The sequence below is a fragment of the Pseudophryne corroboree genome, chromosome 3 (genome assembly GCF_028390025.1).
Source record: "Pseudophryne corroboree isolate aPseCor3 chromosome 3, aPseCor3.hap2, whole genome shotgun sequence".
In the NCBI taxonomy this organism is placed as follows: domain Eukaryota; kingdom Metazoa; phylum Chordata; class Amphibia; order Anura; family Myobatrachidae; genus Pseudophryne; species Pseudophryne corroboree.
The window spans coordinates 115,810,095-115,832,138 of NC_086446.1; the positions used below are offsets into that span (position 1 = coordinate 115,810,095).

General features: G+C 41.9%; 87 non-coding genes and 9 pseudogenes across 87 annotated transcripts in view; all 96 read right to left on the reverse strand.

Annotated features, from left to right (window-relative positions):
- Window positions 1-55: 55 nt before the first annotated feature.
- Window positions 56-174, reverse strand: LOC135064208 (5S ribosomal RNA). The gene has a single exon (XR_010250520.1). It is a non-coding gene; the product is annotated as a 5S ribosomal RNA (ribosomal RNA).
- Window positions 175-281: 107 nt separating this feature from the next.
- On the reverse strand, window positions 282-400 carry LOC134886897 (5S ribosomal RNA). The gene has a single exon (XR_010170973.1). It is a non-coding gene; the product is annotated as a 5S ribosomal RNA (ribosomal RNA).
- Window positions 401-507: 107 nt separating this feature from the next.
- Window positions 508-626, reverse strand: LOC134892471 (5S ribosomal RNA; annotated as a pseudogene).
- Window positions 627-733: 107 nt separating this feature from the next.
- LOC134891050 (5S ribosomal RNA) lies at window positions 734-852 on the reverse strand (annotated as a pseudogene).
- A 107-nt stretch (window positions 853-959) lies between these two features.
- LOC134887179 (5S ribosomal RNA) lies at window positions 960-1,078 on the reverse strand (annotated as a pseudogene).
- A 107-nt stretch (window positions 1,079-1,185) lies between these two features.
- On the reverse strand, window positions 1,186-1,304 carry LOC134887576 (5S ribosomal RNA; annotated as a pseudogene).
- Window positions 1,305-1,411: 107 nt separating this feature from the next.
- On the reverse strand, window positions 1,412-1,530 carry LOC135070315 (5S ribosomal RNA). The gene has a single exon (XR_010256483.1). It is a non-coding gene; the product is annotated as a 5S ribosomal RNA (ribosomal RNA).
- A 107-nt stretch (window positions 1,531-1,637) lies between these two features.
- Window positions 1,638-1,756, reverse strand: LOC135065709 (5S ribosomal RNA). The gene has a single exon (XR_010251982.1). It is a non-coding gene; the product is annotated as a 5S ribosomal RNA (ribosomal RNA).
- A 107-nt stretch (window positions 1,757-1,863) lies between these two features.
- On the reverse strand, window positions 1,864-1,982 carry LOC134885433 (5S ribosomal RNA). The gene has a single exon (XR_010169547.1). It is a non-coding gene; the product is annotated as a 5S ribosomal RNA (ribosomal RNA).
- Window positions 1,983-2,089: 107 nt separating this feature from the next.
- LOC134889220 (5S ribosomal RNA) lies at window positions 2,090-2,208 on the reverse strand (annotated as a pseudogene).
- Window positions 2,209-2,315: 107 nt separating this feature from the next.
- On the reverse strand, window positions 2,316-2,434 carry LOC134894008 (5S ribosomal RNA; annotated as a pseudogene).
- A 107-nt stretch (window positions 2,435-2,541) lies between these two features.
- On the reverse strand, window positions 2,542-2,660 carry LOC134884689 (5S ribosomal RNA). The gene has a single exon (XR_010168826.1). It is a non-coding gene; the product is annotated as a 5S ribosomal RNA (ribosomal RNA).
- Window positions 2,661-2,767: 107 nt separating this feature from the next.
- On the reverse strand, window positions 2,768-2,886 carry LOC134896728 (5S ribosomal RNA). Its single transcript, XR_010172041.1, has one exon. It is a non-coding gene; the product is annotated as a 5S ribosomal RNA (ribosomal RNA).
- A 107-nt stretch (window positions 2,887-2,993) lies between these two features.
- LOC135065781 (5S ribosomal RNA) lies at window positions 2,994-3,112 on the reverse strand. Its single transcript, XR_010252051.1, has one exon. It is a non-coding gene; the product is annotated as a 5S ribosomal RNA (ribosomal RNA).
- A 107-nt stretch (window positions 3,113-3,219) lies between these two features.
- LOC135063413 (5S ribosomal RNA) lies at window positions 3,220-3,338 on the reverse strand. Its single transcript, XR_010249746.1, has one exon. It is a non-coding gene; the product is annotated as a 5S ribosomal RNA (ribosomal RNA).
- A 107-nt stretch (window positions 3,339-3,445) lies between these two features.
- Window positions 3,446-3,564, reverse strand: LOC135065639 (5S ribosomal RNA). The gene has a single exon (XR_010251914.1). It is a non-coding gene; the product is annotated as a 5S ribosomal RNA (ribosomal RNA).
- A 107-nt stretch (window positions 3,565-3,671) lies between these two features.
- On the reverse strand, window positions 3,672-3,790 carry LOC134884981 (5S ribosomal RNA). Its single transcript, XR_010169110.1, has one exon. It is a non-coding gene; the product is annotated as a 5S ribosomal RNA (ribosomal RNA).
- A 107-nt stretch (window positions 3,791-3,897) lies between these two features.
- LOC135061582 (5S ribosomal RNA) lies at window positions 3,898-4,016 on the reverse strand. The gene has a single exon (XR_010247960.1). It is a non-coding gene; the product is annotated as a 5S ribosomal RNA (ribosomal RNA).
- A 107-nt stretch (window positions 4,017-4,123) lies between these two features.
- On the reverse strand, window positions 4,124-4,242 carry LOC134896741 (5S ribosomal RNA). Its single transcript, XR_010172042.1, has one exon. It is a non-coding gene; the product is annotated as a 5S ribosomal RNA (ribosomal RNA).
- Window positions 4,243-4,349: 107 nt separating this feature from the next.
- LOC134902191 (5S ribosomal RNA) lies at window positions 4,350-4,468 on the reverse strand. Its single transcript, XR_010175662.1, has one exon. It is a non-coding gene; the product is annotated as a 5S ribosomal RNA (ribosomal RNA).
- A 107-nt stretch (window positions 4,469-4,575) lies between these two features.
- On the reverse strand, window positions 4,576-4,694 carry LOC134900843 (5S ribosomal RNA). Its single transcript, XR_010174346.1, has one exon. It is a non-coding gene; the product is annotated as a 5S ribosomal RNA (ribosomal RNA).
- A 107-nt stretch (window positions 4,695-4,801) lies between these two features.
- LOC134896753 (5S ribosomal RNA) lies at window positions 4,802-4,920 on the reverse strand. Its single transcript, XR_010172043.1, has one exon. It is a non-coding gene; the product is annotated as a 5S ribosomal RNA (ribosomal RNA).
- A 107-nt stretch (window positions 4,921-5,027) lies between these two features.
- On the reverse strand, window positions 5,028-5,146 carry LOC135065782 (5S ribosomal RNA). Its single transcript, XR_010252052.1, has one exon. It is a non-coding gene; the product is annotated as a 5S ribosomal RNA (ribosomal RNA).
- A 107-nt stretch (window positions 5,147-5,253) lies between these two features.
- On the reverse strand, window positions 5,254-5,372 carry LOC135063415 (5S ribosomal RNA). The gene has a single exon (XR_010249747.1). It is a non-coding gene; the product is annotated as a 5S ribosomal RNA (ribosomal RNA).
- Window positions 5,373-5,479: 107 nt separating this feature from the next.
- Window positions 5,480-5,598, reverse strand: LOC135065640 (5S ribosomal RNA). The gene has a single exon (XR_010251915.1). It is a non-coding gene; the product is annotated as a 5S ribosomal RNA (ribosomal RNA).
- A 107-nt stretch (window positions 5,599-5,705) lies between these two features.
- Window positions 5,706-5,824, reverse strand: LOC134884982 (5S ribosomal RNA). Its single transcript, XR_010169111.1, has one exon. It is a non-coding gene; the product is annotated as a 5S ribosomal RNA (ribosomal RNA).
- Window positions 5,825-5,931: 107 nt separating this feature from the next.
- On the reverse strand, window positions 5,932-6,050 carry LOC135061583 (5S ribosomal RNA). The gene has a single exon (XR_010247961.1). It is a non-coding gene; the product is annotated as a 5S ribosomal RNA (ribosomal RNA).
- Window positions 6,051-6,157: 107 nt separating this feature from the next.
- On the reverse strand, window positions 6,158-6,276 carry LOC134902193 (5S ribosomal RNA). The gene has a single exon (XR_010175664.1). It is a non-coding gene; the product is annotated as a 5S ribosomal RNA (ribosomal RNA).
- Window positions 6,277-6,383: 107 nt separating this feature from the next.
- Window positions 6,384-6,502, reverse strand: LOC135069604 (5S ribosomal RNA). The gene has a single exon (XR_010255783.1). It is a non-coding gene; the product is annotated as a 5S ribosomal RNA (ribosomal RNA).
- A 107-nt stretch (window positions 6,503-6,609) lies between these two features.
- On the reverse strand, window positions 6,610-6,728 carry LOC134900699 (5S ribosomal RNA). The gene has a single exon (XR_010174207.1). It is a non-coding gene; the product is annotated as a 5S ribosomal RNA (ribosomal RNA).
- Window positions 6,729-6,835: 107 nt separating this feature from the next.
- LOC135065116 (5S ribosomal RNA) lies at window positions 6,836-6,954 on the reverse strand. Its single transcript, XR_010251405.1, has one exon. It is a non-coding gene; the product is annotated as a 5S ribosomal RNA (ribosomal RNA).
- Window positions 6,955-7,061: 107 nt separating this feature from the next.
- Window positions 7,062-7,180, reverse strand: LOC134896764 (5S ribosomal RNA). The gene has a single exon (XR_010172044.1). It is a non-coding gene; the product is annotated as a 5S ribosomal RNA (ribosomal RNA).
- A 107-nt stretch (window positions 7,181-7,287) lies between these two features.
- LOC135067979 (5S ribosomal RNA) lies at window positions 7,288-7,406 on the reverse strand. Its single transcript, XR_010254189.1, has one exon. It is a non-coding gene; the product is annotated as a 5S ribosomal RNA (ribosomal RNA).
- Window positions 7,407-7,513: 107 nt separating this feature from the next.
- LOC135060570 (5S ribosomal RNA) lies at window positions 7,514-7,632 on the reverse strand. The gene has a single exon (XR_010246963.1). It is a non-coding gene; the product is annotated as a 5S ribosomal RNA (ribosomal RNA).
- A 107-nt stretch (window positions 7,633-7,739) lies between these two features.
- LOC134885138 (5S ribosomal RNA) lies at window positions 7,740-7,858 on the reverse strand. The gene has a single exon (XR_010169261.1). It is a non-coding gene; the product is annotated as a 5S ribosomal RNA (ribosomal RNA).
- Window positions 7,859-7,965: 107 nt separating this feature from the next.
- On the reverse strand, window positions 7,966-8,084 carry LOC134901745 (5S ribosomal RNA). Its single transcript, XR_010175227.1, has one exon. It is a non-coding gene; the product is annotated as a 5S ribosomal RNA (ribosomal RNA).
- A 107-nt stretch (window positions 8,085-8,191) lies between these two features.
- LOC135059989 (5S ribosomal RNA) lies at window positions 8,192-8,310 on the reverse strand. The gene has a single exon (XR_010246384.1). It is a non-coding gene; the product is annotated as a 5S ribosomal RNA (ribosomal RNA).
- A 107-nt stretch (window positions 8,311-8,417) lies between these two features.
- Window positions 8,418-8,536, reverse strand: LOC135068043 (5S ribosomal RNA). The gene has a single exon (XR_010254252.1). It is a non-coding gene; the product is annotated as a 5S ribosomal RNA (ribosomal RNA).
- A 107-nt stretch (window positions 8,537-8,643) lies between these two features.
- LOC134896775 (5S ribosomal RNA) lies at window positions 8,644-8,762 on the reverse strand. The gene has a single exon (XR_010172045.1). It is a non-coding gene; the product is annotated as a 5S ribosomal RNA (ribosomal RNA).
- A 107-nt stretch (window positions 8,763-8,869) lies between these two features.
- Window positions 8,870-8,988, reverse strand: LOC134896786 (5S ribosomal RNA). Its single transcript, XR_010172046.1, has one exon. It is a non-coding gene; the product is annotated as a 5S ribosomal RNA (ribosomal RNA).
- Window positions 8,989-9,095: 107 nt separating this feature from the next.
- On the reverse strand, window positions 9,096-9,214 carry LOC135060571 (5S ribosomal RNA). The gene has a single exon (XR_010246964.1). It is a non-coding gene; the product is annotated as a 5S ribosomal RNA (ribosomal RNA).
- A 107-nt stretch (window positions 9,215-9,321) lies between these two features.
- On the reverse strand, window positions 9,322-9,440 carry LOC134884812 (5S ribosomal RNA). The gene has a single exon (XR_010168944.1). It is a non-coding gene; the product is annotated as a 5S ribosomal RNA (ribosomal RNA).
- A 107-nt stretch (window positions 9,441-9,547) lies between these two features.
- LOC135070624 (5S ribosomal RNA) lies at window positions 9,548-9,666 on the reverse strand. Its single transcript, XR_010256781.1, has one exon. It is a non-coding gene; the product is annotated as a 5S ribosomal RNA (ribosomal RNA).
- Window positions 9,667-9,773: 107 nt separating this feature from the next.
- Window positions 9,774-9,892, reverse strand: LOC134902194 (5S ribosomal RNA). Its single transcript, XR_010175665.1, has one exon. It is a non-coding gene; the product is annotated as a 5S ribosomal RNA (ribosomal RNA).
- A 107-nt stretch (window positions 9,893-9,999) lies between these two features.
- On the reverse strand, window positions 10,000-10,118 carry LOC134900844 (5S ribosomal RNA). Its single transcript, XR_010174347.1, has one exon. It is a non-coding gene; the product is annotated as a 5S ribosomal RNA (ribosomal RNA).
- A 107-nt stretch (window positions 10,119-10,225) lies between these two features.
- Window positions 10,226-10,344, reverse strand: LOC134900846 (5S ribosomal RNA). The gene has a single exon (XR_010174348.1). It is a non-coding gene; the product is annotated as a 5S ribosomal RNA (ribosomal RNA).
- Window positions 10,345-10,451: 107 nt separating this feature from the next.
- Window positions 10,452-10,570, reverse strand: LOC134900847 (5S ribosomal RNA). Its single transcript, XR_010174349.1, has one exon. It is a non-coding gene; the product is annotated as a 5S ribosomal RNA (ribosomal RNA).
- A 107-nt stretch (window positions 10,571-10,677) lies between these two features.
- On the reverse strand, window positions 10,678-10,796 carry LOC135059990 (5S ribosomal RNA). Its single transcript, XR_010246385.1, has one exon. It is a non-coding gene; the product is annotated as a 5S ribosomal RNA (ribosomal RNA).
- Window positions 10,797-10,903: 107 nt separating this feature from the next.
- LOC134900848 (5S ribosomal RNA) lies at window positions 10,904-11,022 on the reverse strand. The gene has a single exon (XR_010174350.1). It is a non-coding gene; the product is annotated as a 5S ribosomal RNA (ribosomal RNA).
- Window positions 11,023-11,129: 107 nt separating this feature from the next.
- LOC134900849 (5S ribosomal RNA) lies at window positions 11,130-11,248 on the reverse strand. Its single transcript, XR_010174351.1, has one exon. It is a non-coding gene; the product is annotated as a 5S ribosomal RNA (ribosomal RNA).
- Window positions 11,249-11,355: 107 nt separating this feature from the next.
- Window positions 11,356-11,474, reverse strand: LOC135059992 (5S ribosomal RNA). Its single transcript, XR_010246386.1, has one exon. It is a non-coding gene; the product is annotated as a 5S ribosomal RNA (ribosomal RNA).
- Window positions 11,475-11,581: 107 nt separating this feature from the next.
- On the reverse strand, window positions 11,582-11,700 carry LOC135069511 (5S ribosomal RNA). The gene has a single exon (XR_010255691.1). It is a non-coding gene; the product is annotated as a 5S ribosomal RNA (ribosomal RNA).
- A 107-nt stretch (window positions 11,701-11,807) lies between these two features.
- On the reverse strand, window positions 11,808-11,926 carry LOC134893187 (5S ribosomal RNA; annotated as a pseudogene).
- Window positions 11,927-12,033: 107 nt separating this feature from the next.
- Window positions 12,034-12,152, reverse strand: LOC135060572 (5S ribosomal RNA). The gene has a single exon (XR_010246965.1). It is a non-coding gene; the product is annotated as a 5S ribosomal RNA (ribosomal RNA).
- A 107-nt stretch (window positions 12,153-12,259) lies between these two features.
- LOC135064074 (5S ribosomal RNA) lies at window positions 12,260-12,378 on the reverse strand. The gene has a single exon (XR_010250391.1). It is a non-coding gene; the product is annotated as a 5S ribosomal RNA (ribosomal RNA).
- Window positions 12,379-12,485: 107 nt separating this feature from the next.
- Window positions 12,486-12,604, reverse strand: LOC135058851 (5S ribosomal RNA). The gene has a single exon (XR_010245274.1). It is a non-coding gene; the product is annotated as a 5S ribosomal RNA (ribosomal RNA).
- Window positions 12,605-12,711: 107 nt separating this feature from the next.
- LOC135063480 (5S ribosomal RNA) lies at window positions 12,712-12,830 on the reverse strand. The gene has a single exon (XR_010249809.1). It is a non-coding gene; the product is annotated as a 5S ribosomal RNA (ribosomal RNA).
- Window positions 12,831-12,937: 107 nt separating this feature from the next.
- On the reverse strand, window positions 12,938-13,056 carry LOC135061402 (5S ribosomal RNA). The gene has a single exon (XR_010247784.1). It is a non-coding gene; the product is annotated as a 5S ribosomal RNA (ribosomal RNA).
- A 107-nt stretch (window positions 13,057-13,163) lies between these two features.
- On the reverse strand, window positions 13,164-13,282 carry LOC134900851 (5S ribosomal RNA). Its single transcript, XR_010174354.1, has one exon. It is a non-coding gene; the product is annotated as a 5S ribosomal RNA (ribosomal RNA).
- A 107-nt stretch (window positions 13,283-13,389) lies between these two features.
- On the reverse strand, window positions 13,390-13,508 carry LOC134900852 (5S ribosomal RNA). The gene has a single exon (XR_010174355.1). It is a non-coding gene; the product is annotated as a 5S ribosomal RNA (ribosomal RNA).
- Window positions 13,509-13,615: 107 nt separating this feature from the next.
- On the reverse strand, window positions 13,616-13,734 carry LOC135059993 (5S ribosomal RNA). Its single transcript, XR_010246387.1, has one exon. It is a non-coding gene; the product is annotated as a 5S ribosomal RNA (ribosomal RNA).
- A 107-nt stretch (window positions 13,735-13,841) lies between these two features.
- On the reverse strand, window positions 13,842-13,960 carry LOC134900700 (5S ribosomal RNA). Its single transcript, XR_010174208.1, has one exon. It is a non-coding gene; the product is annotated as a 5S ribosomal RNA (ribosomal RNA).
- Window positions 13,961-14,067: 107 nt separating this feature from the next.
- On the reverse strand, window positions 14,068-14,186 carry LOC134891059 (5S ribosomal RNA; annotated as a pseudogene).
- Window positions 14,187-14,293: 107 nt separating this feature from the next.
- Window positions 14,294-14,412, reverse strand: LOC135060573 (5S ribosomal RNA). The gene has a single exon (XR_010246966.1). It is a non-coding gene; the product is annotated as a 5S ribosomal RNA (ribosomal RNA).
- A 107-nt stretch (window positions 14,413-14,519) lies between these two features.
- On the reverse strand, window positions 14,520-14,638 carry LOC134896797 (5S ribosomal RNA). Its single transcript, XR_010172047.1, has one exon. It is a non-coding gene; the product is annotated as a 5S ribosomal RNA (ribosomal RNA).
- Window positions 14,639-14,745: 107 nt separating this feature from the next.
- On the reverse strand, window positions 14,746-14,864 carry LOC134900853 (5S ribosomal RNA). Its single transcript, XR_010174356.1, has one exon. It is a non-coding gene; the product is annotated as a 5S ribosomal RNA (ribosomal RNA).
- Window positions 14,865-14,971: 107 nt separating this feature from the next.
- LOC135059995 (5S ribosomal RNA) lies at window positions 14,972-15,090 on the reverse strand. The gene has a single exon (XR_010246389.1). It is a non-coding gene; the product is annotated as a 5S ribosomal RNA (ribosomal RNA).
- Window positions 15,091-15,197: 107 nt separating this feature from the next.
- Window positions 15,198-15,316, reverse strand: LOC134885569 (5S ribosomal RNA). The gene has a single exon (XR_010169681.1). It is a non-coding gene; the product is annotated as a 5S ribosomal RNA (ribosomal RNA).
- Window positions 15,317-15,423: 107 nt separating this feature from the next.
- LOC134896808 (5S ribosomal RNA) lies at window positions 15,424-15,542 on the reverse strand. Its single transcript, XR_010172048.1, has one exon. It is a non-coding gene; the product is annotated as a 5S ribosomal RNA (ribosomal RNA).
- A 107-nt stretch (window positions 15,543-15,649) lies between these two features.
- LOC134896820 (5S ribosomal RNA) lies at window positions 15,650-15,768 on the reverse strand. Its single transcript, XR_010172049.1, has one exon. It is a non-coding gene; the product is annotated as a 5S ribosomal RNA (ribosomal RNA).
- A 107-nt stretch (window positions 15,769-15,875) lies between these two features.
- Window positions 15,876-15,994, reverse strand: LOC134884801 (5S ribosomal RNA). The gene has a single exon (XR_010168935.1). It is a non-coding gene; the product is annotated as a 5S ribosomal RNA (ribosomal RNA).
- Window positions 15,995-16,101: 107 nt separating this feature from the next.
- Window positions 16,102-16,220, reverse strand: LOC135059996 (5S ribosomal RNA). The gene has a single exon (XR_010246390.1). It is a non-coding gene; the product is annotated as a 5S ribosomal RNA (ribosomal RNA).
- Window positions 16,221-16,327: 107 nt separating this feature from the next.
- Window positions 16,328-16,446, reverse strand: LOC134885570 (5S ribosomal RNA). Its single transcript, XR_010169682.1, has one exon. It is a non-coding gene; the product is annotated as a 5S ribosomal RNA (ribosomal RNA).
- A 107-nt stretch (window positions 16,447-16,553) lies between these two features.
- On the reverse strand, window positions 16,554-16,672 carry LOC134896831 (5S ribosomal RNA). Its single transcript, XR_010172050.1, has one exon. It is a non-coding gene; the product is annotated as a 5S ribosomal RNA (ribosomal RNA).
- A 107-nt stretch (window positions 16,673-16,779) lies between these two features.
- On the reverse strand, window positions 16,780-16,898 carry LOC134896843 (5S ribosomal RNA). Its single transcript, XR_010172052.1, has one exon. It is a non-coding gene; the product is annotated as a 5S ribosomal RNA (ribosomal RNA).
- Window positions 16,899-17,005: 107 nt separating this feature from the next.
- Window positions 17,006-17,124, reverse strand: LOC134884802 (5S ribosomal RNA). Its single transcript, XR_010168936.1, has one exon. It is a non-coding gene; the product is annotated as a 5S ribosomal RNA (ribosomal RNA).
- A 107-nt stretch (window positions 17,125-17,231) lies between these two features.
- On the reverse strand, window positions 17,232-17,350 carry LOC134888395 (5S ribosomal RNA; annotated as a pseudogene).
- A 107-nt stretch (window positions 17,351-17,457) lies between these two features.
- On the reverse strand, window positions 17,458-17,576 carry LOC134900896 (5S ribosomal RNA). The gene has a single exon (XR_010174398.1). It is a non-coding gene; the product is annotated as a 5S ribosomal RNA (ribosomal RNA).
- Window positions 17,577-17,683: 107 nt separating this feature from the next.
- LOC135064596 (5S ribosomal RNA) lies at window positions 17,684-17,802 on the reverse strand. Its single transcript, XR_010250902.1, has one exon. It is a non-coding gene; the product is annotated as a 5S ribosomal RNA (ribosomal RNA).
- Window positions 17,803-18,397: 595 nt separating this feature from the next.
- On the reverse strand, window positions 18,398-18,516 carry LOC134901779 (5S ribosomal RNA). Its single transcript, XR_010175259.1, has one exon. It is a non-coding gene; the product is annotated as a 5S ribosomal RNA (ribosomal RNA).
- A 107-nt stretch (window positions 18,517-18,623) lies between these two features.
- Window positions 18,624-18,742, reverse strand: LOC134896855 (5S ribosomal RNA). The gene has a single exon (XR_010172053.1). It is a non-coding gene; the product is annotated as a 5S ribosomal RNA (ribosomal RNA).
- A 107-nt stretch (window positions 18,743-18,849) lies between these two features.
- LOC135060574 (5S ribosomal RNA) lies at window positions 18,850-18,968 on the reverse strand. Its single transcript, XR_010246967.1, has one exon. It is a non-coding gene; the product is annotated as a 5S ribosomal RNA (ribosomal RNA).
- Window positions 18,969-19,075: 107 nt separating this feature from the next.
- Window positions 19,076-19,194, reverse strand: LOC134896867 (5S ribosomal RNA). Its single transcript, XR_010172054.1, has one exon. It is a non-coding gene; the product is annotated as a 5S ribosomal RNA (ribosomal RNA).
- Window positions 19,195-19,301: 107 nt separating this feature from the next.
- Window positions 19,302-19,420, reverse strand: LOC135068822 (5S ribosomal RNA). The gene has a single exon (XR_010255014.1). It is a non-coding gene; the product is annotated as a 5S ribosomal RNA (ribosomal RNA).
- A 107-nt stretch (window positions 19,421-19,527) lies between these two features.
- Window positions 19,528-19,646, reverse strand: LOC134896878 (5S ribosomal RNA). Its single transcript, XR_010172055.1, has one exon. It is a non-coding gene; the product is annotated as a 5S ribosomal RNA (ribosomal RNA).
- Window positions 19,647-19,753: 107 nt separating this feature from the next.
- LOC135059997 (5S ribosomal RNA) lies at window positions 19,754-19,872 on the reverse strand. Its single transcript, XR_010246391.1, has one exon. It is a non-coding gene; the product is annotated as a 5S ribosomal RNA (ribosomal RNA).
- A 107-nt stretch (window positions 19,873-19,979) lies between these two features.
- On the reverse strand, window positions 19,980-20,098 carry LOC134885571 (5S ribosomal RNA). The gene has a single exon (XR_010169683.1). It is a non-coding gene; the product is annotated as a 5S ribosomal RNA (ribosomal RNA).
- Window positions 20,099-20,205: 107 nt separating this feature from the next.
- LOC134896890 (5S ribosomal RNA) lies at window positions 20,206-20,324 on the reverse strand. Its single transcript, XR_010172056.1, has one exon. It is a non-coding gene; the product is annotated as a 5S ribosomal RNA (ribosomal RNA).
- Window positions 20,325-20,431: 107 nt separating this feature from the next.
- LOC134896901 (5S ribosomal RNA) lies at window positions 20,432-20,550 on the reverse strand. Its single transcript, XR_010172057.1, has one exon. It is a non-coding gene; the product is annotated as a 5S ribosomal RNA (ribosomal RNA).
- A 107-nt stretch (window positions 20,551-20,657) lies between these two features.
- On the reverse strand, window positions 20,658-20,776 carry LOC134884804 (5S ribosomal RNA). Its single transcript, XR_010168938.1, has one exon. It is a non-coding gene; the product is annotated as a 5S ribosomal RNA (ribosomal RNA).
- Window positions 20,777-20,883: 107 nt separating this feature from the next.
- Window positions 20,884-21,002, reverse strand: LOC134884386 (5S ribosomal RNA). Its single transcript, XR_010168535.1, has one exon. It is a non-coding gene; the product is annotated as a 5S ribosomal RNA (ribosomal RNA).
- Window positions 21,003-21,109: 107 nt separating this feature from the next.
- LOC134900898 (5S ribosomal RNA) lies at window positions 21,110-21,228 on the reverse strand. The gene has a single exon (XR_010174399.1). It is a non-coding gene; the product is annotated as a 5S ribosomal RNA (ribosomal RNA).
- Window positions 21,229-21,335: 107 nt separating this feature from the next.
- LOC135068230 (5S ribosomal RNA) lies at window positions 21,336-21,454 on the reverse strand. The gene has a single exon (XR_010254436.1). It is a non-coding gene; the product is annotated as a 5S ribosomal RNA (ribosomal RNA).
- A 107-nt stretch (window positions 21,455-21,561) lies between these two features.
- LOC134901805 (5S ribosomal RNA) lies at window positions 21,562-21,680 on the reverse strand. Its single transcript, XR_010175284.1, has one exon. It is a non-coding gene; the product is annotated as a 5S ribosomal RNA (ribosomal RNA).
- A 107-nt stretch (window positions 21,681-21,787) lies between these two features.
- Window positions 21,788-21,906, reverse strand: LOC135063335 (5S ribosomal RNA). The gene has a single exon (XR_010249669.1). It is a non-coding gene; the product is annotated as a 5S ribosomal RNA (ribosomal RNA).
- Window positions 21,907-22,013: 107 nt separating this feature from the next.
- LOC135070965 (5S ribosomal RNA) overlaps window positions 22,014-22,044 on the reverse strand; it is a 119-nt gene continuing 88 nt past the window's right edge. The window contains exon 1 of the ribosomal RNA XR_010257112.1: window positions 22,014-22,044. This exon is cut by the window's right edge and continues 88 nt beyond it. This is a non-coding gene — a ribosomal RNA (5S ribosomal RNA).

Genomic DNA, 22,044 nt, shown 5'->3' on the forward strand with positions numbered 1-22,044 from the left:
ATGAAAACGTTTGAAAATGGAATGCATCAACAGAACGGTGTTGGCAGTATAAAAATATTTACAGCACCTTGTATTCCCAAGTGGTCTCCCATCCAAGTACTAACCAGGCCCAACACTGCTTAGCTTCCAAGATCAGATGAGATTGGGCGTATCCAGTGTGGTGTGGCTGTAGATGAGCTTTGTGGTTTCTGTTAGAACTTTTCTACTTCTAACTACTGGTTCATAAATGAAAACGTTTGAAAATGGAATGCATCAACAGAACGGTGTTGGCAGTATAAAAATATTTACAGCACCTTGTATTCCTAGGTGATCTCCCATCCAAGTACTAACCAGGCCCAACACTGCTTAGCTTCCAAGATCAGATGAGATTGGGCGTATCCAGTGTGGTGTGGCTGTAGATGAGCTTTGTGGTTTCTGTTAGAACTTTTCTACTTCTAACTACTGGTTCATAAATAAAAACGTTTGAAAATGGAATGCATCAACAGAACGGTGTTGGCAGTATAAAAATATTTACAGCACCTTGTATTCCCAGGTGGTCTCCCATCCAAGTACTAACCAGGCCCAACACTGCTTAGCTTCCAAGATTAGATGAGATTGGGCGTATCCAGTGTGCTGTGGCTGTAGATAAGCATTGTCGTTTCTGTTAGAACTTTTCTACTTCTAACTACTGGTTCATAAATGAATACGTTTGAAAATGGAATGCATCAACAGAACGGTGTTGGCAGTATAAAAATATCTACAGCACCTTGTATTACCTGGTGGTCTCCCATCCAAGTACTAACCATGCCCAACACTGCTTAGCTTCCAAGATCAGATGAGATTGGGCGTATCCAGTGTGGTGTGGCTGTAGATGAGCTTTGTGGTTTCTGTTAGAACTTTTCTACTTCTAACTACTGGTTCATAAATGAAAACGTTTGAAAATGGAATGCATCAACAGAACGGTGTTGGCAGTATAAAAATATCTGCAGCACCTTGTATTCCCAGGTGGTCTCCCATCCAAGTACTAACCGGGCCCAAAACTGCTTAGCTTCCAAGATCAGATGAGATTGGGCGTATCCAGTGTGGTGTGGCTGTAGATGAGCTTTGTGGTTTCTGTTAGAACTTTTCTACTTCTAACTACTGGTTCATAAATGAACACGTTTGAAAATGGAATGCATCAACAGAACGGTGTTGGCAGTATAAAAATATCTACAGCACCTTGTATTCCCAGGTGGTCTCCAATCCAAGTACTAACCAGGCCCAACACTGCTTAGCTTCCAAGATCAGATGAGATTGGGCGTATCCAGTGCGGTGTGGCTGAAGATGAGCTTTGTGGTTTCTGTTAGAACTTTTCTACTTCTAACTACTGGTTCATAAATGAATACGTTTGAAAATGGAATGCATCAACAGAACGGTGTTGGCAGTATAAAAATATCTACAGCACCTTGTATTCCCAGGTGGTCTCCCATCCAAGTACTAACCAGGCCAAACACTGCTTAGCTTCCAAGATCAGATGAGATTGGGCGTATCCAGTGTAGTGTTGCTGTAGATGAACTTTCTGGTTTCTGTTAGAACTTTTCTACTTCTAACTACTGGTTCATAAATGAATACATTTGAAAATGGAATGCATCAACAGAACGGTGTTGGCAGTATAAAAATATCTACAGCACCTTGTATTCCTAGGTGGTCTCCCATCCAAGTACTAACCAGGCCCAACACTGCTTAGCTTCCAAGATCAGATGAGATTGGGCGTATCCAGTGTGGTGTTGCTGTAGATGAATTTTTTGGTTTCTGTTAGAACTTTTCTACTTCTAACTACTGGTTCATAAACGAATAGATTTGAAAATTGAATGCATCAACAGAACGGTGTTGGCAGTATAAAAATATCTACAGCACCTTGTATTCCTAGGTGGTCTCCCATCCAAGTACTAACCAGGTCCAACACTGCTTAGCTTCCAAGATCAGATGAGATCGGGCGTACCCAGTGTGGTGTGGCTGTAGATGAGCTTTGTGGTTTCTGTTAGAACTTTTCTACTTCTAACTACTGGTTCATAAATGAAAACGTTTGAAAATGGAATGCATCAACAGACCGGTGTTGGCAGTATAAAAAAATCTACAGCACCTTGTATTCCCAGGTGGTCTCCCATCCAAGTACTAACCAGGCCCAACACTGCTTAGCTTCCAAAATCAGATGAGATTGGGCGTATCCAGTGTACTGTGGCTGTAGATGAGCTTTGTGGTTTCTGTTAGAACTTTTCTACTTCTAACTACTGGTTCATAAATGAAAACGTTTGAAAATGGAATGCATCAACAGAACGGTGTTGGCAGTATAAAAATATCTACAGCACCTTGTATCACTGGGTGGTCTCCCATCCAAGTACTAACCAGGCCCAACACTGCTTAGCTTCCAAGATCAGATGAGATTGGGCGTATCCAGTGTGGTGTTGCTGTAGATGAACTTTCTGGTTTCTGTTAGAACTTTTCTACTTCTAACTACTGGTTCATAAATGAATACGTTTGAAAATGGAATGCATCAACAGAACGGTGTTGGTAGAATAAAAATATCTACAGCACCTTGTATTCCCAGGTGGTCTCCCATCCAAGTACTGACCAGGACCAACACTGCTTAGCTTCCAAGATCAGATGAGATTGGGCATATCCAGTGTGGTGTGGCTGTAGATGAGCTTTGTGGTTTTTGTTAGAACTTTTCTACTTCTAACTACTGGTTCATAAATTAATACGTTTGAAAATGGAATGCATCAACAGAACGGTGTTGGCAGTATAAAAATATCTACAGCACCTTGTATTCCCAGGTGGTCTCCCATCCAAGTACTAACCAGGCCCAACACTGCTTAGCTTCCAAGATCAGATGAGATTGGGCGTATCCAGTGTGGTGTGGCTGTAGATGAGCTTTGTGGTTTCTGTTAGAACTTTTCTACTTCTAACTACTGGTTCATAAATGAATACGTTTGAAAATGGAATGCATCAACAGAACGGTGTTGGCAGTATAAAAATATCTACAGAACCTTGTATTCCCAGGTGGTCTCCCATCCAAGTACTAACCAGGCCCAACACTGCTTAGCTTCCAAGATCAGATGAGATTGGGCGTATCCAGTGTGGTGTGGCTGTAGATGAGCTTTGTGGTTTCTGTTAGAACTTTTCTACTTCTAACTACTGGTTCATAAATGAATACGTTTGAAAATGGAATGCATCAACAGAACGGTGTTGGCAGTATAAAAATATCTACAGCACCTTGTATTCCCAGGTGGTCTCCCATCCAAGTACTAACCAGGCCCAACACTGTTTAGCTTCCAAGATCAGATGAGATTGGGCGTATCCAGTGTGGTGTTGCTGTAGATGAACTTTCTGGTTTCTGTTAGAACTTTTCTACTTCTAACTACTGGTTCATAAATGAATAGATTTGAAAATTGAATGCATCAACAGAACGGTGTTGGCAGTATAAAAATATCTACAGCACCTTGTATTCCTAGGTGGTCTCCCATCCAAGTACTAACCAGGCCCAACACTGCTTAGCTTCCAAGATCAGATGAGATTGGGCGTACCCAGTGTGGTGTGGCTGTAGATGAGCTTTGTGGTTTCTGTTAGAACTTTTCTACTTCTAACTACTGGTTCATAAATGAAAACGTTTGAAAATGGAATGCATCAACAGACCGGTGTTGGCAGTATAAAAATATCTACAGCACCTTGTATTCCCAGGTGGTCTCCCATCCAAGTACTAACCAGGCCCAACACTGCTTAGCTTCCAAGATCAGATGAGATTGGGCGTATCCAGTGTACTGTGGCTGTAGATGAGCTTTGTGGTTTCTGTTAGAACTTTTCTACTTCTAACTACTGGTTCATAAATGAATACGTTTGAAAATGGAATGCATCAACAGAACGGTGTTGGTAGAATAAAAATATCTACAGCACCTTGTATTCCCAGGTGATCTCCCATCCAAGTACTAACCAGGCCCAACACTGCTTAGCTTCCAAGATCAGATGAGATTGGGCGTATCCAGTGTGGTGTGGCTGTAGATGAGCTTTGTGGTTTTTGTTAGAACTTTTCTACTTCTAACTACTGGTTCATAAATTAATACGTTTGAAAATGGAATGCATCAACAGAACGGTGTTGGCAGTATAAAAATATCTACAGCACCTTGTATTCCCAGGTGGTCTCCCATCCAAGTACTAACCAGGCCCAACACTGCTTAGCTTCCAAGATCAGATGAGATTGGGCGTATCCAGTGTGGTGTGGCTGTAGATGAGCTTTAAGGTTTCTGTTAGAACTTTTCTACTTCTAACTACTGGTTCATAAATGAATACGTTTGAAAATGGAATGCATCAACAGAACGGTGTTGGCAGTATAAAAATATCTACAGCACCTTGTATTCCCAGGTGGTCTCCCATCCAAGTACTAACCAAGCCCAACACTGCTTAGCTTCCAAGATCAGATGAGATTGGGCGTATCCAGTGTGGTGTGGCTGTAGATGAGCTTTAAGGTTTCTGTTAGAACTTTTCTACTTCTAACTACTGGTTCATAAATGAATACGTTTGAAAATGGAATGCATCAACAGAACGGTGTTGGCAGTATAAAAATATCTACAGCACCTTGTATTCCCAGGTGGTCTCCCATCCAAGTACTAACCAGGCCCAACACTGCTTAGCTTCCAAGATCAGATGAGATTGGGCGTATCCAGTGCGGTGTGGCTGTAGATGAGCTTTGTGGTTTCTGTTAGAACTTTTCTACTTCTAACTACTGGTTCATAAATGAATACGTTTGAAAATGGAATGCATCAACAGAACGGTGTTGGCAGTATAAAAATATCTACAGCACCTTGTATTCCCAGGTGGTCTCCCATCCAAGTACTAACCAGGCCCAACACTGCTTAGCTTCCAAGATCAGATGAGATTGGGCGTATCCAGTGTGGTGTGGCTGTAGATGATCTTTGTGGTTTCTGTTAGAACTTTTCTACTTCTAACTACTGGTTCATAAATGAATACGTTTGAAAATGGAATGCATCAACAGAACGGTGTTGGCAGTATAAAAATATCTACAGAACCTTGTATTCCCAGGTGGTCTCCCATCCAAGTACTAACCAGGCCCAACACTGCTTAGCTTCCAAGATCAGATGAGATTGGGCGTATCCAGTGTGGTGTGGCTGTAGATGAGCTTTGTGGTTTCTGTTAGAACTTTTCTACTTCTAACTACTGGTTCATAAATGAATACGTTTGAAAATGGAATGCATCAACAGAACGGTGTTGGCAGTATAAAAATATCTACAGCACCTTGTATTCCCAGGTGGTCTCCCATCCAAGTACTAACCAGGCCCAACACTGTTTAGCTTCCAAGATCAGATGAGATTGGGCGTATCCAGTGTGGTGTTGCTGTAGATGAACTTTTTGGTTTCTGTTAGAACTTTTCTACTTCTAACTACTGGTTCATAAATGAATAGATTTGAAAATTGAATGCATCAACAGAACGGTGTTGGCAGTATAAAAATATCTACAGCACCTTGTATTCCTAGGTGGTCTCCCATCCAAGTACTAACCAGGCCCAACACTGCTTAGCTTCCAAGATCAGATGAGATTGGGCGTACCCAGTGTGGTGTGGCTGTAGATGAGCTTTGCGGTTTCTGTTAGAACTTTTCTACTTCTAACTACTGGTTCATAAATGAAAACGTTTGAAAATGGAATGCATCAACAGACCGGTGTTGGCAGTATAAAAATATCTACAGCACCTTGTATTCCCAGGTGGTCTCCCATCCAAGTACTAACCAGGCCCAACACTGCTTAGCTTCCAAGATCAGATGAGATTGGGCGTATCCAGTGTACTGTGGCTGTAGATGAGCTTTGTGGTTTCTGTTAGAACTTTTCTACTTCTAACTACTGGTTCATAAATGAATACGTTTGAAAATGGAATGCATCAACAGAACGGTGTTGGTAGAATAAAAATATCTACAGCACCTTGTATTCCCAGGTGATCTCCCATCCAAGTACTAACCAGGCCCAACACTGCTTAGCTTCCAAGATCAGATGAGATTGGGCGTATCCAGTGTGGTGTGGCTGTAGATGAGCTTTGTGGTTTTTGTTAGAACTTTTCTACTTCTAACTACTGGTTCATAAATTAATACGTTTGAAAATGGAATGCATCAACAGAACGGTGTTGGCAGTATAAAAATATCTACAGCACCTTGTATTCCCAGGTGGTCTCCCATCCAAGTACTAACCAAGCCCAACACTGCTTAGCTTCCAAGATCAGATGAGATTGGGCGTATCCAGTGTGGTGTGGCTGTAGATGAGCTTTGTGGTTTATGTTAGAACTTTTCTACTTCTAACTACTGGTTCATAAATGAATACGTTTGAAAATGGAATGCATCAACAGAACGGTGTTGGCAGTATAAAAATATCTACAGCACCTTGTATTCCCAGGTGGTCTCCCATCCAAGTACTAACCAGGCCTAACACTGCTTAGCTTCCAAGATCAGATGAGATTGGGCGTATCCAGTGTGGTGTTGCTGTAGATGAACTTTCTGGTTTCTGTTAGAACTTTTCTACTTCTAACTACTGGTTCATAAATGAATACGTTTTAAAATGGAATGCATCAACAGAACGGTGTTGGCAGTATAAAAATATCTACAGCACCATGTATTCCCAGGTGGTCTCCCATCCAAGTACTAACCAGGCCCAACACTGCTTAGCTTCCAAGATCAGATGAGATTGGGCGTATCCAGTGTGGTGTGGCTGTAGATGAGCTTTGTGGTTTCTGTTGGAACTTTTCTACTTCTAACTACTGGTTCATAAATGAATACATTTGAAAATGGAATGCATCAACAGAACGGTGTTGGCAGTATAAAAATATCTACAGCACCTTGTATTCCCAGGTGGTCTCCCATCTAAGTACTAACCAGGCCCAACACTGCTTAGCTTCCAAGATCAGATGAGATTGGGCGTATCCAGTGTGGTGTGGCTGTATATGAGCTTTGTGGTTTCTGTTAGAACTTTTCTACTTCTAACTACTGGTTCATAAATGAATAAGTTTGAAAATGGAATGCATCAACAGAACGGTATTGGCAGTATAAAAATATCTACAGCACCTTGTATTCCCAGGTGGTCTCCCATCCAAGTACTAACCAGGCCCAACACTGCTTAGCTTCCAAGATCAGATGAGATTGGGCGTATCCAGTGTGGTGTGGCTGTAGATGAGCTTAGTGGTTTCTGTTAGAACTTTTCTACTTCTAACTACTGGTTCATAAATGAATACGTTTTAAAATGGAATGCATCAACAGAACGGTGTTGGCAGTATAAAAATAGCTACAGCACCTTGTATTCCCAGGTGGTCTCCCATCCAAGTACTAACCAGGCCCAACACTGCTTAGCTTCCAAGATCAGATGAGATTGGGCGTATCCAGTGTGGGGTGGCTGTAGATGAGCTTTGTGGTTTCTGTTTGAACTTTTCTACTTCTAACTACTGGTTCATAAATGAATACGTTTGAAAATGGAATGCATCAACAGAACGGTGTTGGCAGTATAAAAATAGCTACAGCACCTTGTATTCCCAGGTGGTCTCCCATCCAAGTACTAACCAGGCCCAACACTGCTTAGCTTCCAAGATCAGATGAGATTGGGCGTATCCAGTGTGGTGTGGCTGTAGATGAGCTTTGTGGTTTCTGTTTGAACTTTTCTACTTCTAACTACTGGTTCATAAATGAATACATTTGAAAATGGAATGCATCAACAGAACGGTGTTGGTAGTATAAAAATATCTACAGCACCTTGTATTCCCAGGTGGTCTCCCATCCAAGTGCTAACCAGGCCCAACACTGCTTAGCTTCCAAGATCAGATGAGATTGGGCGAATCCAGTGTGGTGTGGCTGTAGATGAGCTTTGTGGTTTCTGTTAGAACTTTTCTACTTCTAACTACTGGTTCATAAATGAATACGTTTGAAAATGGAATGCATCAACAGAACGGTGTTGGCAGTATAAAAATATCTACAGCACCTTGTATTCCCAGGTGGTCTCCCATCCAAGTACTAACCAGGCCCAACACTGCTTAGCTTCCAAGATCAGATGAGATTGGGCGTATCCAGTGCGGTATGGCTGTAGATGAGCTTTGTGGTTTCTGTTAGAACTTTTCTACTTCTAACTACTGGTTCATAAATGAATACGTTTGAAAATGGAATGCATCAACAGAACGGTGTTGGCAGTATAAAAATATCTACAGCACCTTGTATTCCCAGGTGGTCTCCCATCCAAGTACTAACCAGGCCCAACACTGCTTAGCTTCCAAGATCAGATGAGATTGGGCGTATCCAGTGTGGTGTTGCTGTAGATGAACTTTCTGGTTTCTGTTAGAACTTTTCTACTTCTAACTACTGGTTCATAAATGAATACGTTTTAAAATGGAATGCATCAACAGAACGGTGTTGGCAGTATAAAAATATCTACAGCACCATGTATTCCCAGGTGGTCTCCCATCCAAGTACTAACCAGGCCCAACATTGCTTAGCTTCCAAGATCAGATGAGATTGGGCATATCCAGTGTGGTGTGGCTGTAGATGAGCTTTGTGGTTTCTGTTAGAACTTTTCTACTTCTAACTACTGGTTCATAAATGAATACGTTTGAAAATGGAATGCATCAACAGAACGGTGTTGGCAGTATAAAAATATCTACAGCACCTTGTATTCCCAGGTGGTCTCCCATCCAAGTACTAACCAGGCCCAACACTGCTTAGCTTCCAAGATCAGATGAGATTGGGCGTATCCAGTGTGGTGTGGCTGTAGATGAGCTTGGTGGTTTCTGTTAGAACTTTTCTACTTCTAACTACTGGTTCATAAATGAATACGTTTGAAAATGGAATGCATCAACAGAACGGTGTTGGCAGTATAAAAATATCTACAGCACCTTGTATTCCCAGGTGGTCTCCCATCCAAGTACTAACCAGGCCCAACACTGCTTAGCTTCCAAGATCAGATGAGATTGGGCGTATCCAGTGTGGTGTGGCTGTAGATGAGCTTTGTGGTTTCTGTTAGAACTTTTCTACTTCTAACTACTGGTTCATAAATGAATACATTTTAAAATGGAATGCATCAACAGAACGGTGTTGGCAGTATAAAAATAGCTACAGCACCTTGTATTCCCAGGTGGTCTCCCATCCAAGTACTAACCAGGCCCAACACTGCTTAGCTTCCAAGATCAGATGAGATTGGGCGTATCCAGTGTGGTGTGGCTGTAGATGAGCTTTGTCGTTTCTGTTTGAACTTTTCTACTTCTAACTACTGGTTCATAAATGAATACATTTGAAAATTGAATGCATCAACAGAACGGTGTTGGCAGTATAAAAATATCTACAGCACCTTGTATTCCTAGGTGATCTCCCATCCAAGTACTAACCAGGCCCAACACTGCTTAGCTTCCAAGATCAGATGAGATTGGGCGTATCCAGTGTGGTGTTGCTGTAGATGAACTTTCTGGTTTCTGTTAGAACTTTTCTACTTTTAACTACTGGTTCATAAATGAATACGTTTGAAAATTGAATGCATCAACAGAACGGTGTTGGTAGAATAAAAATATCTACAGCACCTTGTATTCCCAGGTGATCTCCCATCCAAGTACTAACCAGGCCCAACACTGCTTAGCTTCCAAGATCAGATGAGATTGGTCGTATCCAGTGTGGTGTGGCTGTAGATGAGCTTTGTGGTTTCTGTTAGAACTTTTCTACTTCTAACTACTGGTTCATAAATGAATACGTTTGAAAATGGAATGCATCAACAGAACGGTGTTGGCAGTATAAAAATATCTACAGCACCTTGTATTCCCAGGTGGTCTCCCATCCAAGTACTAACCAAGCCCAACACTGCTTAGCTTCCAAGATCAGATGAGATTGGGCGTATCCAGTGTGGTGTGGCTGTAGATGAGCTTTGTGGTTTCTGTTAGAACTTTTCTACTTCTAACTACTGGTTCATAAATGAATACGTTTGAAAATGGAATGCATCAACAGAACGGTGTTGGCAGTATAAAAATATCTACAGCACCTTGTATTCCCAGGTGGTCTCCCATCCAAGTACTAACCAGGCCCAACACTGCTTAGCTTCCAAGATCAGATGAGATTGGGCGTATCCAGTGCGGTGTGGCTGTAGATGAGCTTTGTGGTTTCTGTTAGAACTTTTCTACTTCTAACTACTGGTTCATAAATGAATACGTTTGAAAATGGAATGCATCAACAGAACGGTGTTGGCAGTATAAAAATATCTACAGCACCTTGTATTCCCAGGTGGTCTCCCATCCAAGTACTAACCAGGCCCAACACTGCTTAGCTTCCAAGATCAGATGAGATTGGGCGTATCCAGTGCGGTGTGGCTGTAGATGAGCTTTGTGGTTTCTGTTAGAACTTTTCTACTTCTAACTACTGGTTCATAAATGAATACGTTTGAAAATGGAATGCATCAACAGAACGGTGTTGGCAGTATAAAAATATCTACAGCACCTTGTATTCCCAGGTGGTCTCCCATCCAAGTACTAACCAGGCCCAACACTGCTTAGCTTCCAAGATCAGATGAGATTGGGCGTATCCAGTGCGGTGTGGCTGTAGATGAGCTTTGTGGTTTCTGTTAGAACTTTTCTACTTCTAACTACTGGTTCATAAATGAATACGTTTGAAAATGGAATGCATCAACAGAACGGTGTTGGCAGTATAAAAATATCTACAGCACCTTGTATTCCCAGGTGGTCTCCCATCCAAGTACTAACCAGGCCCAACACTGCTTAGCTTCCAAGATCAGATGAGATTGGGCGTATCCAGTGTGGTGTTGCTGTAGATGAACTTTCTGGTTTCTGTTAGAACTTTTCTACTTCTAACTACTGGTTCATAAATGAATACGTTTGAAAATGGAATGCATCAACAGAACGGTGTTGGCAGTATAAAAATATCTACAGCACCTTGTATTCCCAGGTGGTCTCCCATCCAAGTACTAACCAGGCCCAACACTGCTTAGCTTCCAAGATCAGATGAGATTGGGCGTATCCAGTGCGGTGTGGCTGTAGATGAGCTTTGTGGTTTCTGTTAGAACTTTTCTACTTCTAACTACTGGTTCATAAATGAATACGTTTGAAAATGGAATGCATCAACAGAACGGTGTTGGCAGTATAAAAATATCTACAGCACCTTGTATTCCCAGGTGGTCTCCCATCCAAGTACTAACCAGGCCCAACACTGCTTAGCTTCCAAGATCAGATGAGATTGGGCGTATCCAGTGCGGTGTGGCTGTAGATGAGCTTTGTGGTTTCTGTTAGAACTTTTCTACTTCTAACTACTGGTTCATAAATGAATACGTTTGAAAATGGAATGCATCAACAGAACGGTGTTGGCAGTATAAAAATATCTACAGCACCTTGTATTCCCAGGTGGTCTCCCATCCAAGTACTAACCAGGCCCAACACTGCTTAGCTTCCAAGATCAGATGAGATTGGGCGTATCCAGTGTGGTGTTGCTGTAGATGAACTTTCTGGTTTCTGTTAGAACTTTTCTACTTCTAACTACTGGTTCATAAATGAATACGTTTTAAAATGGAATGCATCAACAGAACGGTGTTGGCAGTATAAAAATATCTACAGCACCTTGTATTCCCAGGTTGTCTCCCATCCAAGTACTAACCAGGCCCAACACTGCTTAGCTTCCAAGATCAGATGAGATTGGGCGTATCCAGTGTGGTGTGGCTGTAGATGAGCTTAGTGGTTTCTGTTAGAACTTTTCTACTTCTAACTACTGGTTCATAAATGAATACGTTTTAAAATGGAATGCATCAACAGAACGGTGTTGGCAGTATAAAAATAGCTACAGCACCTTGTATTCCCAGGTGGTCTCCCATCCAAGTACTAACCAGGCCAAACACTGCTTAGCTTCCAAGATCAGATGAGATTGGGCGTATCCAGTGTGGGGTGGCTGTGGATGAGCTTTGTGGTTTCTGTTTGAACTTTTCTACTTCTAACTACTGGTTCATAAATGAATACGTTTGAAAATGGAATGCATCAACAGAACGGTGTTGGCAGTATAAAAATAGCTACAGCACCTTGTATTCCCAGGTGGTCTCCCATCCAAGTACTAACCAGGCCCAACACTGCTTAGCTTCCAAGATCAGATGAGATTGGGCGTATCCAGTGTGGTGTGGCTGTAGATGAGCTTTGTGGTTTCTGTTAGAACTTTTCTACTTCTAACTACAGGTTCATAAATGAATACGTTTGAAAATGGAATGCATCAACAGAACGGTGTTGGCAGTATAAAAATATCTACAGCACCTTGTATTCCCAGGTGGTCTCCCATCCAAGTACTAACCAGGCCCAACACTGCTTAGCTTCCAAGATCAGATGAGATTGGTCGTATCCAGTGTGGTGTGGCTGTAGATGAGCTTTGTGGTTTCTGTTAGAACTTTTCTACTTCTAACTACTGGTTCATAAATGAATACGTTTGAAAATGGAATGCATCAACAGAACGGTGTTGGCAGTATAAAAATATCTACAGCACCTTGTATTCCCAGGTGGTCTCCCATCCAAGTACTAACCAAGCCCAACACTGCTTAGCTTCCAAGATCAGATGAGATTGGGCGTATCCAGTGCGGTGTGGCTGTAGATGAGCTTTGTGGTTTCTGTTAGAACTTTTCTACTTCTAACTACAGGTTCATAAATGAATACGTTTGAAAATGGAATGCATCAACAGAACGGTGTTGGCAGTATAAAAATATCTACAGCACCTTGTATTCCCAGGTGGTCTCCCATCCAAGTACTAACCAGGCCCAACATTGCTTAGCTTCCAAGATCAGATGAGATTGGGCGTATCCAGTGCGGTGTGGCTGTAGATGAGCTTTGTGGTTTCTGTTAGAACTTTTCTACTTCTAACTACTGGTTCATAAATGAATACGTTTGAAAATGGAATGCATCAACAGAACGGTGTTGGCAGTATAAAAATATCTACAGCACCTTGTATTCCCAGCTGGTCTCCCATCCAAGTACTAACCAGGCCCAACACTGCTTAGCTTCCAAGATCAGATGAGATTGGGCGTATCCAGTGCGGTGTGGCTGTAGATGAGCTTTGTGGTTTCTGTTAGAACTTTTCTACTTCTAACTACTGGTTCATAAATGAATACGTTTGAAAATGGAATGCATCAACAGAACGGTGTTGGCAGTATAAAAATATCTACAGCACCTTGTATTCCCAGGTGGTCTCCCATCCAAGTACTAACCAGGCCCAACACTGCTTAGCTTCCAAGATCAGATGAGATTGGGCGTATCCAGTGCGGTGTGGCTGTAGATGAGCTTTGTGGTTTCTGTTAGAACTTTTCTACTTCTAACTACTGGTTCATAAATGAATACGTTTGAAAATGGAATGCATCAACAGAACGGTGTTGGCAGTATAAAAATATCTACAGCACCTTGTATTCCCAGGTGGTCTCCCATCCAAGTACTAACCAGGCCCAACACTGCTTAGCTTCCAAGATCAGATGAGATTGGGCGTATCCAGTGCGGTGTGGCTGTAGATGAGCTTTGTGGTTTCTGTTAGAACTTTTCTACTTCTAACTACTGGTTCATAAATGAATACGTTTGAAAATGGAATGCATCAACAGAACGGTGTTGGCAGTATAAAAATATCTACAGCACCTTGTATTCCCAGGTGGTCTCCCATCCAAGTACTAACCAGGCCCAACACTGCTTAGCTTCCAAGATCAGATGAGATTGGGCGTATCCAGTGTGGTGTTGCTGTAGATGAACTTTCTGGTTTCTGTTAGAACTTTTCTACTTCTAACTACTGGTTCATAAATGAATACGTTTTAAAATGGAATGCATCAACAGAACGGTGTTGGCAGTATAAAAATATCTACAGCACCATGTATTCCCAGGTGGTCTCCCATCCAAGTACTAACCAGGCCCAACACTGCTTAGCTTCCAAGATCAGATGAGATTGGGCGTATCCAGTGTGGTGTGGCTGTAGATGAGCTTTGTGGTTTCTGTTTGAACTTTTCTACTTCTAACTACTGGTTCATAAATGAATACGTTTGAAAATGGAATGCATCAACAGAACGGTGTTGGTAGTATAAAAATATCTACAGCACCTTGTATTCCCAGGTGGTCTCCCATCCAAGTACTAACCAGGCCAAACACTGCTTAGCTTCCAAGATCAGATGAGATTGGGCGTATCCAGTGTGGGGTGGCTGTGGATGAGCTTTGTGGTTTCTGTTTGAACTTTTCTACTTCTAACTACTGGTTCATAAATGAATACGTTTGAAAATGGAATGCATCAACAGAACGGTGTTGGCAGTATAAAAATAGCTACAGCACCTTGTATTCCCAGGTGGTCTCCCATCCAAGTACTAACCAGGCCCAACACTGCTTAGCTTCCAAGATCAGATGAGATTGGGCGTATCCAGTGTGGTGTGGCTGTAGATGAGCTTTGCGGTTTCTGTTTGAACTTTTCTACTTCTAACTACTGGTTCATAAATGAATACGTTTGAAAATGGAATGCATCAACAGAACGGTGTTGGTAGTATAAAAATATCTACAGCACCTTGTATTCCCAGGTGGTCTCCCATCCAAGTACTAACCAGGCCCAACACTGCTTAGCTTCCAAGATCAGATGAGATTGGGCGTATCCAGTGTGGTGTGGCTGTAGATGAGCTTTGTGGTTTCTGTTAGAACTTTTCTACTTCTAACTACTGGTTCATAAATGAATACGTTTGAAAATGGAATGCATCAACAGAACGGTGTTGGCAGTATAAAAATATCTACAGCACCTTGTATTCCCAGGTGGTCTCCCATCCAAGTACTAACCAGGCCCAACACTGCTTAGCTTCCAAGATCAGATGAGATTGGGCGTATCCAGTGCGGTGTGGCTGTAGATGAGCTTTGTGGTTTCTGTTAGAACTTTTCTACTTCTAACTACTGGTTCATAAATGAATACGTTTGAAAATGGAATGCATCAACAGAACGGTGTTGGCAGTATAAAAATATCTACAGCACCTTGTATTCCCAGGTGGTCTCCCATCCAAGTACTAACCAGGCCCAACACTGCTTAGCTTCCAAGATCAGATGAGATTGGGCGTATCCAGTGTGGTGTTGCTGTAGATGAACTTTCTGGTTTCTGTTAGAACTTTTCTACTTCTAACTACTGGTTCATAAATGAATACGTTTTAAAATGGAATGCATCAACAGAACGGTGTTGGCAGTATAAAAATATCTACAGCACCATGTATTCCCAGGTGGTCTCCCATCCAAGTGCTAACCAGGCCCAACACTGCTTAGCTTCCAAGATCAGATGAGATTGGGCATATCCAGTGTGGTGTGGCTGTAGATGAGCTTTGTGGTTTCTGTTAGAACTTTTCTACTTCTAACTACTGGTTTATAAATGAATACGTTTGAAAATGGAATGCATCAACAGAACGGTGTTGGCAGTATAAAAATATCTACAGCACCTTGTATTCCCAGGTGGTCTCCCATCCAAGTACTAACCAGGCCCAACACTGCTTAGCTTCCAAGATCAGATGAGATTGGGCGTATCCAGTGTGGTGTGGCTGTAGATGAGCTTGGTGGTTTCTGTTAGAACTTTTCTACTTCTAACTACTGGTTCATAAATGAATACGTTTGAAAATGGAATGCATCAACAGAACGGTGTTGGCAGTATAAAAATATCTACAGCACCTTGTATTCCCAGGTGGTCTCCCATCCAAGTACTAACCAGGCCCAACACTGCTTAGCTTCCAAGATCAGATGAGATTGGGCGTATCCAGTGTGGTGTGGCTGTAGATGAGCTTAGTGGTTTCTATTAGAACTTTTCTACTTCTAACTACTGGTTCATAAATGAATACATTTTAAAATGGAATGCATCAACAGAACGGTGTTGGCAGTATAAAAATAGCTACAGCACCTTGTATTCCCAGGTGGTCTCCCATCCAAGTACTAACCAGGCCCAACACTGCTTAGCTTCCAAGATCAGATGAGATTGGGCGTATCCAGTGTGCTGTGGCTGTAGATGAGCTTTGTGGTTTCTGTTTGAACTTTTCTACTTCTAACTACTGGTTCATAAATGAATACGTTTGAAAATGGAATGCATCAACAGAACGGTGTTGGCAGTATAAAAATATCTACAGCACCTTGTATTCCCAGGTGGTCTCCCATCCAAGTACTAACCAGGCCCAACACTGCTTAGCTTCCAAGATCAGATGAGATTGGGCGTATCCAGTGTGGTGTTGCTGTAGATGAACTTTCTGGTTTCTGTTAGAACTTTTCTACTTCTAACTACTGGTTCATAAATGAATACGTTTTAAAATGGAATGCATCAACAGAACGGTGTTGGCAGTATAAAAATATCTACAGCACCATGTATTCCCAGGTGGTCTCCCATCCAAGTGCTAACCAGGCCCAACACTGCTTAGCTTCCAAGATCAGATGAGATTGGGCATATCCAGTGTGGTGTGGCTGTAGATGAGCTTTGTGGTTTCTGTTAGAACTTTTCTACTTCTAACTACTGGTTTATAAATGAATACGTTTGAAAATGGAATGCATCAACAGAACGGTGTTGGCAGTATAAAAATATCTACAGCACCTTGTATTCCCAGGTGGTCTCCCATCCAAGTACTAACCAGGCCCAACACTGCTTAGCTTCCAAGATCAGATGAGATTGGGCGTATCCAGTGTGGTGTGGCTGTAGATGAGCTTGGTGGTTTCTGTTAGAACTTTTCTACTTCTAACTACTGGTTCATAAATGAATACGTTTGAAAATGGAATGCATCAACAGAACTGTGTTGGCAGTATAAAAATATCTACAGCACCTTGTATTCCCAGGTGGTCTCCCATCCAAGTACTAACCAGGCCCAACACTGCTTAGCTTCCAAGATCAGATGAGATTGGGCGTATCCAGTGTGGTGTGGCTGTAGATGAGCTTAGTGGTTTCTATTAGAACTTTTCTACTTCTAACTACTGGTTCATAAATGAATACATTTTAAAATGGAATGCATCAACAGAACGGTGTTGGCAGTATAAAAATAGCTACAGCACCTTGTATTCCCAGGTGGTCTCCCATCCAAGTACTAACCAGGCCCAACACTGCTTAGCTTCCAAGATCAGATGAGATTGGGCGTATCCAGTGTGCTGTGGCTGTAGATGAGCTTTGTGGTTTCTGTTTGAACTTTTCTACTTCTAACTACTGGTTCATAAATGAATACATTTGAAAATTGAATGCATCAACAGAACGGTGTTGGCAGTATAAAAATATCTACAGCACCTTGTATTCCTAGGTGATCTCGCATCCAAGTACTAACCAGGCCCAACACTGCTTAGCTTCCAAGATCAGATGAGATTGGGCATATCCAGTGTGGTGTGGCTGTAGATGAGCTTTGTGGTTTCTGTTAGAACTTTTCTACTTCTAACTACTGGTTCATAAATGAATACGTTTGAAAATGGAATGCATCAACAGAACGCTGTTGGCAGTATAAAAATATCTACAGCACCTTGTTTTCCCAGGTGGTCTCCCATCCAAGTACTAACCAGGCCCAACACTGCTTAGCTTCCAAGATCAGATGAGATTGGGCGTATCCAGTGTGGTGTGGCTGTAGATGAGCTTTGTGGTTTCTGTTTGAACTTTTCTACTTCTAACTACTGGTTCATAAATGAATACATTTGAAAATGGAATGCATCAACAGAACGGTGTTGGCAGTATAAAAATATCTACAGCACCTTTTATTCCCAGGTGGTCTCCCATCCAAGTACTAACCAGGCCCTACACCGCTTAGCTTCCAAGATCAGATGAGATTGGGCGTATCCAGTGTGGTGTGGCTGTAGATGAGCTTAGTGGTTTCTGTTAGAACTTTTCTACTTCTAACTACTGGTTCATAAATGAATACATTTTAAAATGGAATGCATCAACAGAACGGTGTTGGCAGTATAAAAATAGCTACAGCACTTCTGGTCCACGGAAAAGGAAATGTATGCACAGGTCCTGACTGTAGGTGGTAGCGTGGTGGCGGTGCTGGTCAGCTTTTGTCTGCTCAAGTCCTTGCCTAACGCGTTTCGCTGCTCCTGGCAGCTTTGTCAGAGGTTATTGGTGTGTGCCTAAAAACAAGTGATTGTCAGCCAAATTTATCCTCAAGCCCACCCGTAGTCATTTAAGAGACATACAGTATTTTAAACATTTTTTTCTTTATTTAAATATTTTGTATTGTATTTCATTATACAAAATCTGTTTTATTACATTTATTAAATCTAGACTTCATTTGTGTCAAATCAGCGCTGTATATCTTTTTTCTGTATCCAGTGTGGTGTTGCTGTAGATGAACTTTCTGGTTTCTGTTAGAACTTTTCTACTTCTAACTACTGGTTCATAAATGAATACGTTTTAAAATGGAATGCATCAACAGAACGGTGTTGGCAGTATAAAAATATCTACAGCACCTTGTATTCCCAGGTGGTCTCCCATCCAAGTACTAACCAGGCCCTACACCGCTTAGCTTCCAAGATCAGATGAGATTGGGCGTATCCAGTGTGGTGTGGCTGTAGATGAGCTTAGTGGTTTCTGTTAGAACTTTTCTACTTCTAACTACTGGTTCATAAATGAATACGATTGAAAATGGAATGCATCAACAGAACGGTGTTGGCAGTATAAAAATATCTACAGCACCTTGTATTCCCAGGTGGTCTCCCATCCAAGTACTAACCAGGCCCAACACTGCTTAGCTTCCAAGATCAGATGAGATTGGGCGTATCCAGTGTGGTGTGGCTGTAGATGAGCTTAGTGGTTTCTGTTAGAACTTTTCTACTTCTAACTACTGGTTCATAAATGAAAAAGTTTTAAAATGGAATGCATCAACAGAACGGTGTTGGCAGTATAAAAATAGCTACAGCACCTTGTATTCCCAGGTGGTCTCCCATCCAAGTACTAACCAGGCCCAACACTGCTTAGCTTCCAAGATCAGATGAGATTGGGCGTATCCAGTGTGGTGTGGCTGTAGATGAGCTTTGTGGTTTCTGTTTGAACTTTTCTACTTCTAACTACTGGTTCATAAATGAATACGTTTGAAAATGGAATGCATCAACAGAACGGTGTTGGCAGTATAAAAATATCTACAGCACCTTGTATTCCCAGGTGGTCTCCCATCCAAGTACTAACCAGGCCCAACACTGCTTAGCTTCCAAGATCAGATGAGATTGGGCGTATCCAGTGTGGTGTGGCTGTAGATGAGCTTTGTGGTTTCTGTTAGAACTTTTCTACTTCTAACTACTGGTTCATAAATGAATACGTTTGAAAATGGAATGCATCAACAGAACGGTGTTGGCAGTATAAAAATATCTACAGCACCTTGTATTCCCAGGTGGTCTCCCATCCAAGTACTAACCAGGCCGAACACTGCTTAGCTTCCAAGATCAGATGAGATTGGGCGTATCCAGTGTGGTGTGGCTGTAGATGAGCTTTGTGGTTTCTGTTTGAACTTTTCTACTTCTAACTACTGGTTCATAAATGAATACGTTTGAAAATGGAATGCATCAACAGAACGGTGTTGGTAGTATAAAAATATCTACAGCACCTTGTATTCCCAGGTGGTCTCCCATCCAAGTACTAACCAGGCCCAACACTGCTTAGCTTCCAAGATCAGATGAGATTGGGCGTATCCAGTGTGGTGTGGCTGTAGATGAGCTTTGTGGTTTCTGTTTGAACTTTTCTACTTCTAACTACTGGTTCATAAATGAATACGTTTGAAAATGGAATGCATCAACAGAACGGTGTTGGCAGTATAAAAATATCTACAGCACCTTGTATTCCCAGGTGGTCTCCCATCCAAGTACTAACCAGGCCCAACACTGCTTAGCTTCCAAGATCAGATGAGATTGGGCGTATCCAGTGTGGTGTTGCTGTAGATGAACTTTCTGGTTTCTGTTAGAACTTTTCTACTTCTAACTACTGGTTCATAAATGAATACGTTTTAAAATGGAATGCATCAACAGAACGGTGTTGGCAGTATAAAAATATCTACAGCACCATGTATTCCCAGGTGGTCTCCCATCCAAGTGCTAACCAGGCCCAACACTGCTTAGCTTCCAAGATCAGATGAGATTGGGCATATCCAGTGTGGTGTGGCTGTAGATGAGCTTTGTGGTTTCTGTTAGAACTTTTCTACTTCTAACTACTGGTTTATAAATGAATACGTTTGAAAATGGAATGCATCAACAGAACGGTGTTGGCAGTATAAAAATATCTACAGCACCTTGTATTCCCAGGTGGTCTCCCATCCAAGTACTAACCAGGCCCAACACTGCTTAGCTTCCAAGATCAGATGAGATTGGGCGTATCCAGTGTGGTGTGGCTGTAGATGAGCTTGGTGGTTTCTGTTAGAACTTTTCTACTTCTAACTACTGGTTCATAAATGAATACGTTTGAAAATGGAATGCATCAACAGAACTGTGTTGGCAGTATAAAAATATCTACAGCACCTTGTATTCCCAGGTGGTCTCCCATCCAAGTACTAACCAGGCCCAACACTGCTTAGCTTCCAAGATCAGATGAGATTGGGCGTATCCAGTGTGGTGTGGCTGTAGATGAGCTTAGTGGTTTCTATTAGAACTTTTCTACTTCTAACTACTGGTTCATAAATGAATACATTTTAAAATGGAATGCATCAACAGAACGGTGTTGGCAGTATAAAAATAGCTACAGCACCTTGTATTCCCAGGTGGTCTCCCATCCAAGTACTAACCAGGCCCAACACTGCTTAGCTTCCAAGATCAGATGAGATTGGGCGTATCCAGTGTGCTGTGGCTGTAGATGAGCTTTGTGGTTTCTGTTTGAACTTTTCTACTTCTAACTACTGGTTCATAAATGAATACATTTGAAAATTGAATGCATCAACAGAACGGTGTTGGCAGTATAAAAATATCTACAGCACCTTGTATTCCTAGGTGATCTCCCATCCAAGTACTAACCAGGCCCAACACTGCTTAGCTTCCAAGATCAGATGAGATTGGGCATATCCAGTGTGGTGTGGCTGTAGATGAGCTTTGTGGTTTCTGTTAGAACTTTTCTACTTCTAACTACTGGTTCATAAATGAATACGTTTGAAAATGGAATGCATCAACAGAACGCTGTTGGCAGTATAAAAATATCTACAGCACCTTGTTTTCCCAGGTGGTCTCCCATCCAAGTACTAACCAGGCCCAACACTGCTTAGCTTCCAAGATCAGATGAGATTGGGCGTATCCAGTGTGGTGTGGCTGTAGATGAGCTTTGTGGTTTCTGTTTGAACTTTTCTACTTCTAACTACTGGTTCATAAATGAATACATTTGAAAATGGAATGCATCAACAGAACGGTGTTGGCAGTATAAAAATATCTACAGCACCTTTTATTCCCAGGTGGTCTCCCATCCAAGTACTAACCAGGCCCTACACCGCTTAGCTTCCAAGATCAGATGAGATTGGGCGTATCCAGTGTGGTGTGGCTATAGATGAGCTTTGTGGTTTCTGTTAGAACTTTTCTACTTCTAACTACTGGTTCATAAATGAATACGTTTGAAAATGGAATGCATCAACAGAACGGTGTTGGCAGTATAAAAATATCTACAGCACCTTGTATTCCCAGGTGGTCTCCCATCCAAGTACTAACCAGGCCCAACACTGCTTAGCTTCCAAGATCAGATGAGATTGGGCGTATCCAGTGTGGTGTGGCTATAGATGAGCTTTGTGGTTTCTGTTAGAACTTTTCTACTTCTAACTACTGGTTCATAAATGAATACGTTTGAAAATGGAATGCATCAACAGAACGGTGTTGGCAGTATAAAAATATCTACAGCACCTTGTATTCCCAGGTGGTCTCCCAACCAAGTACTAACCAGGCCCAACACTGCTTAGCTTCCAAGATCAGATGAGATTGGGCGTATCCAGTGTGGTGTTGCTGTAGATGAACTTTCTGGTTTCTGTTAGAACTTTTCTACTTCTAACTACTGGTTCATAAATGAATACGTTTTAAAATGGAATGCATCAACAGAACGGTGTTGGCAGTATAAAAATAGCTACAGCACCTTGTATTCCCAGGTGGTC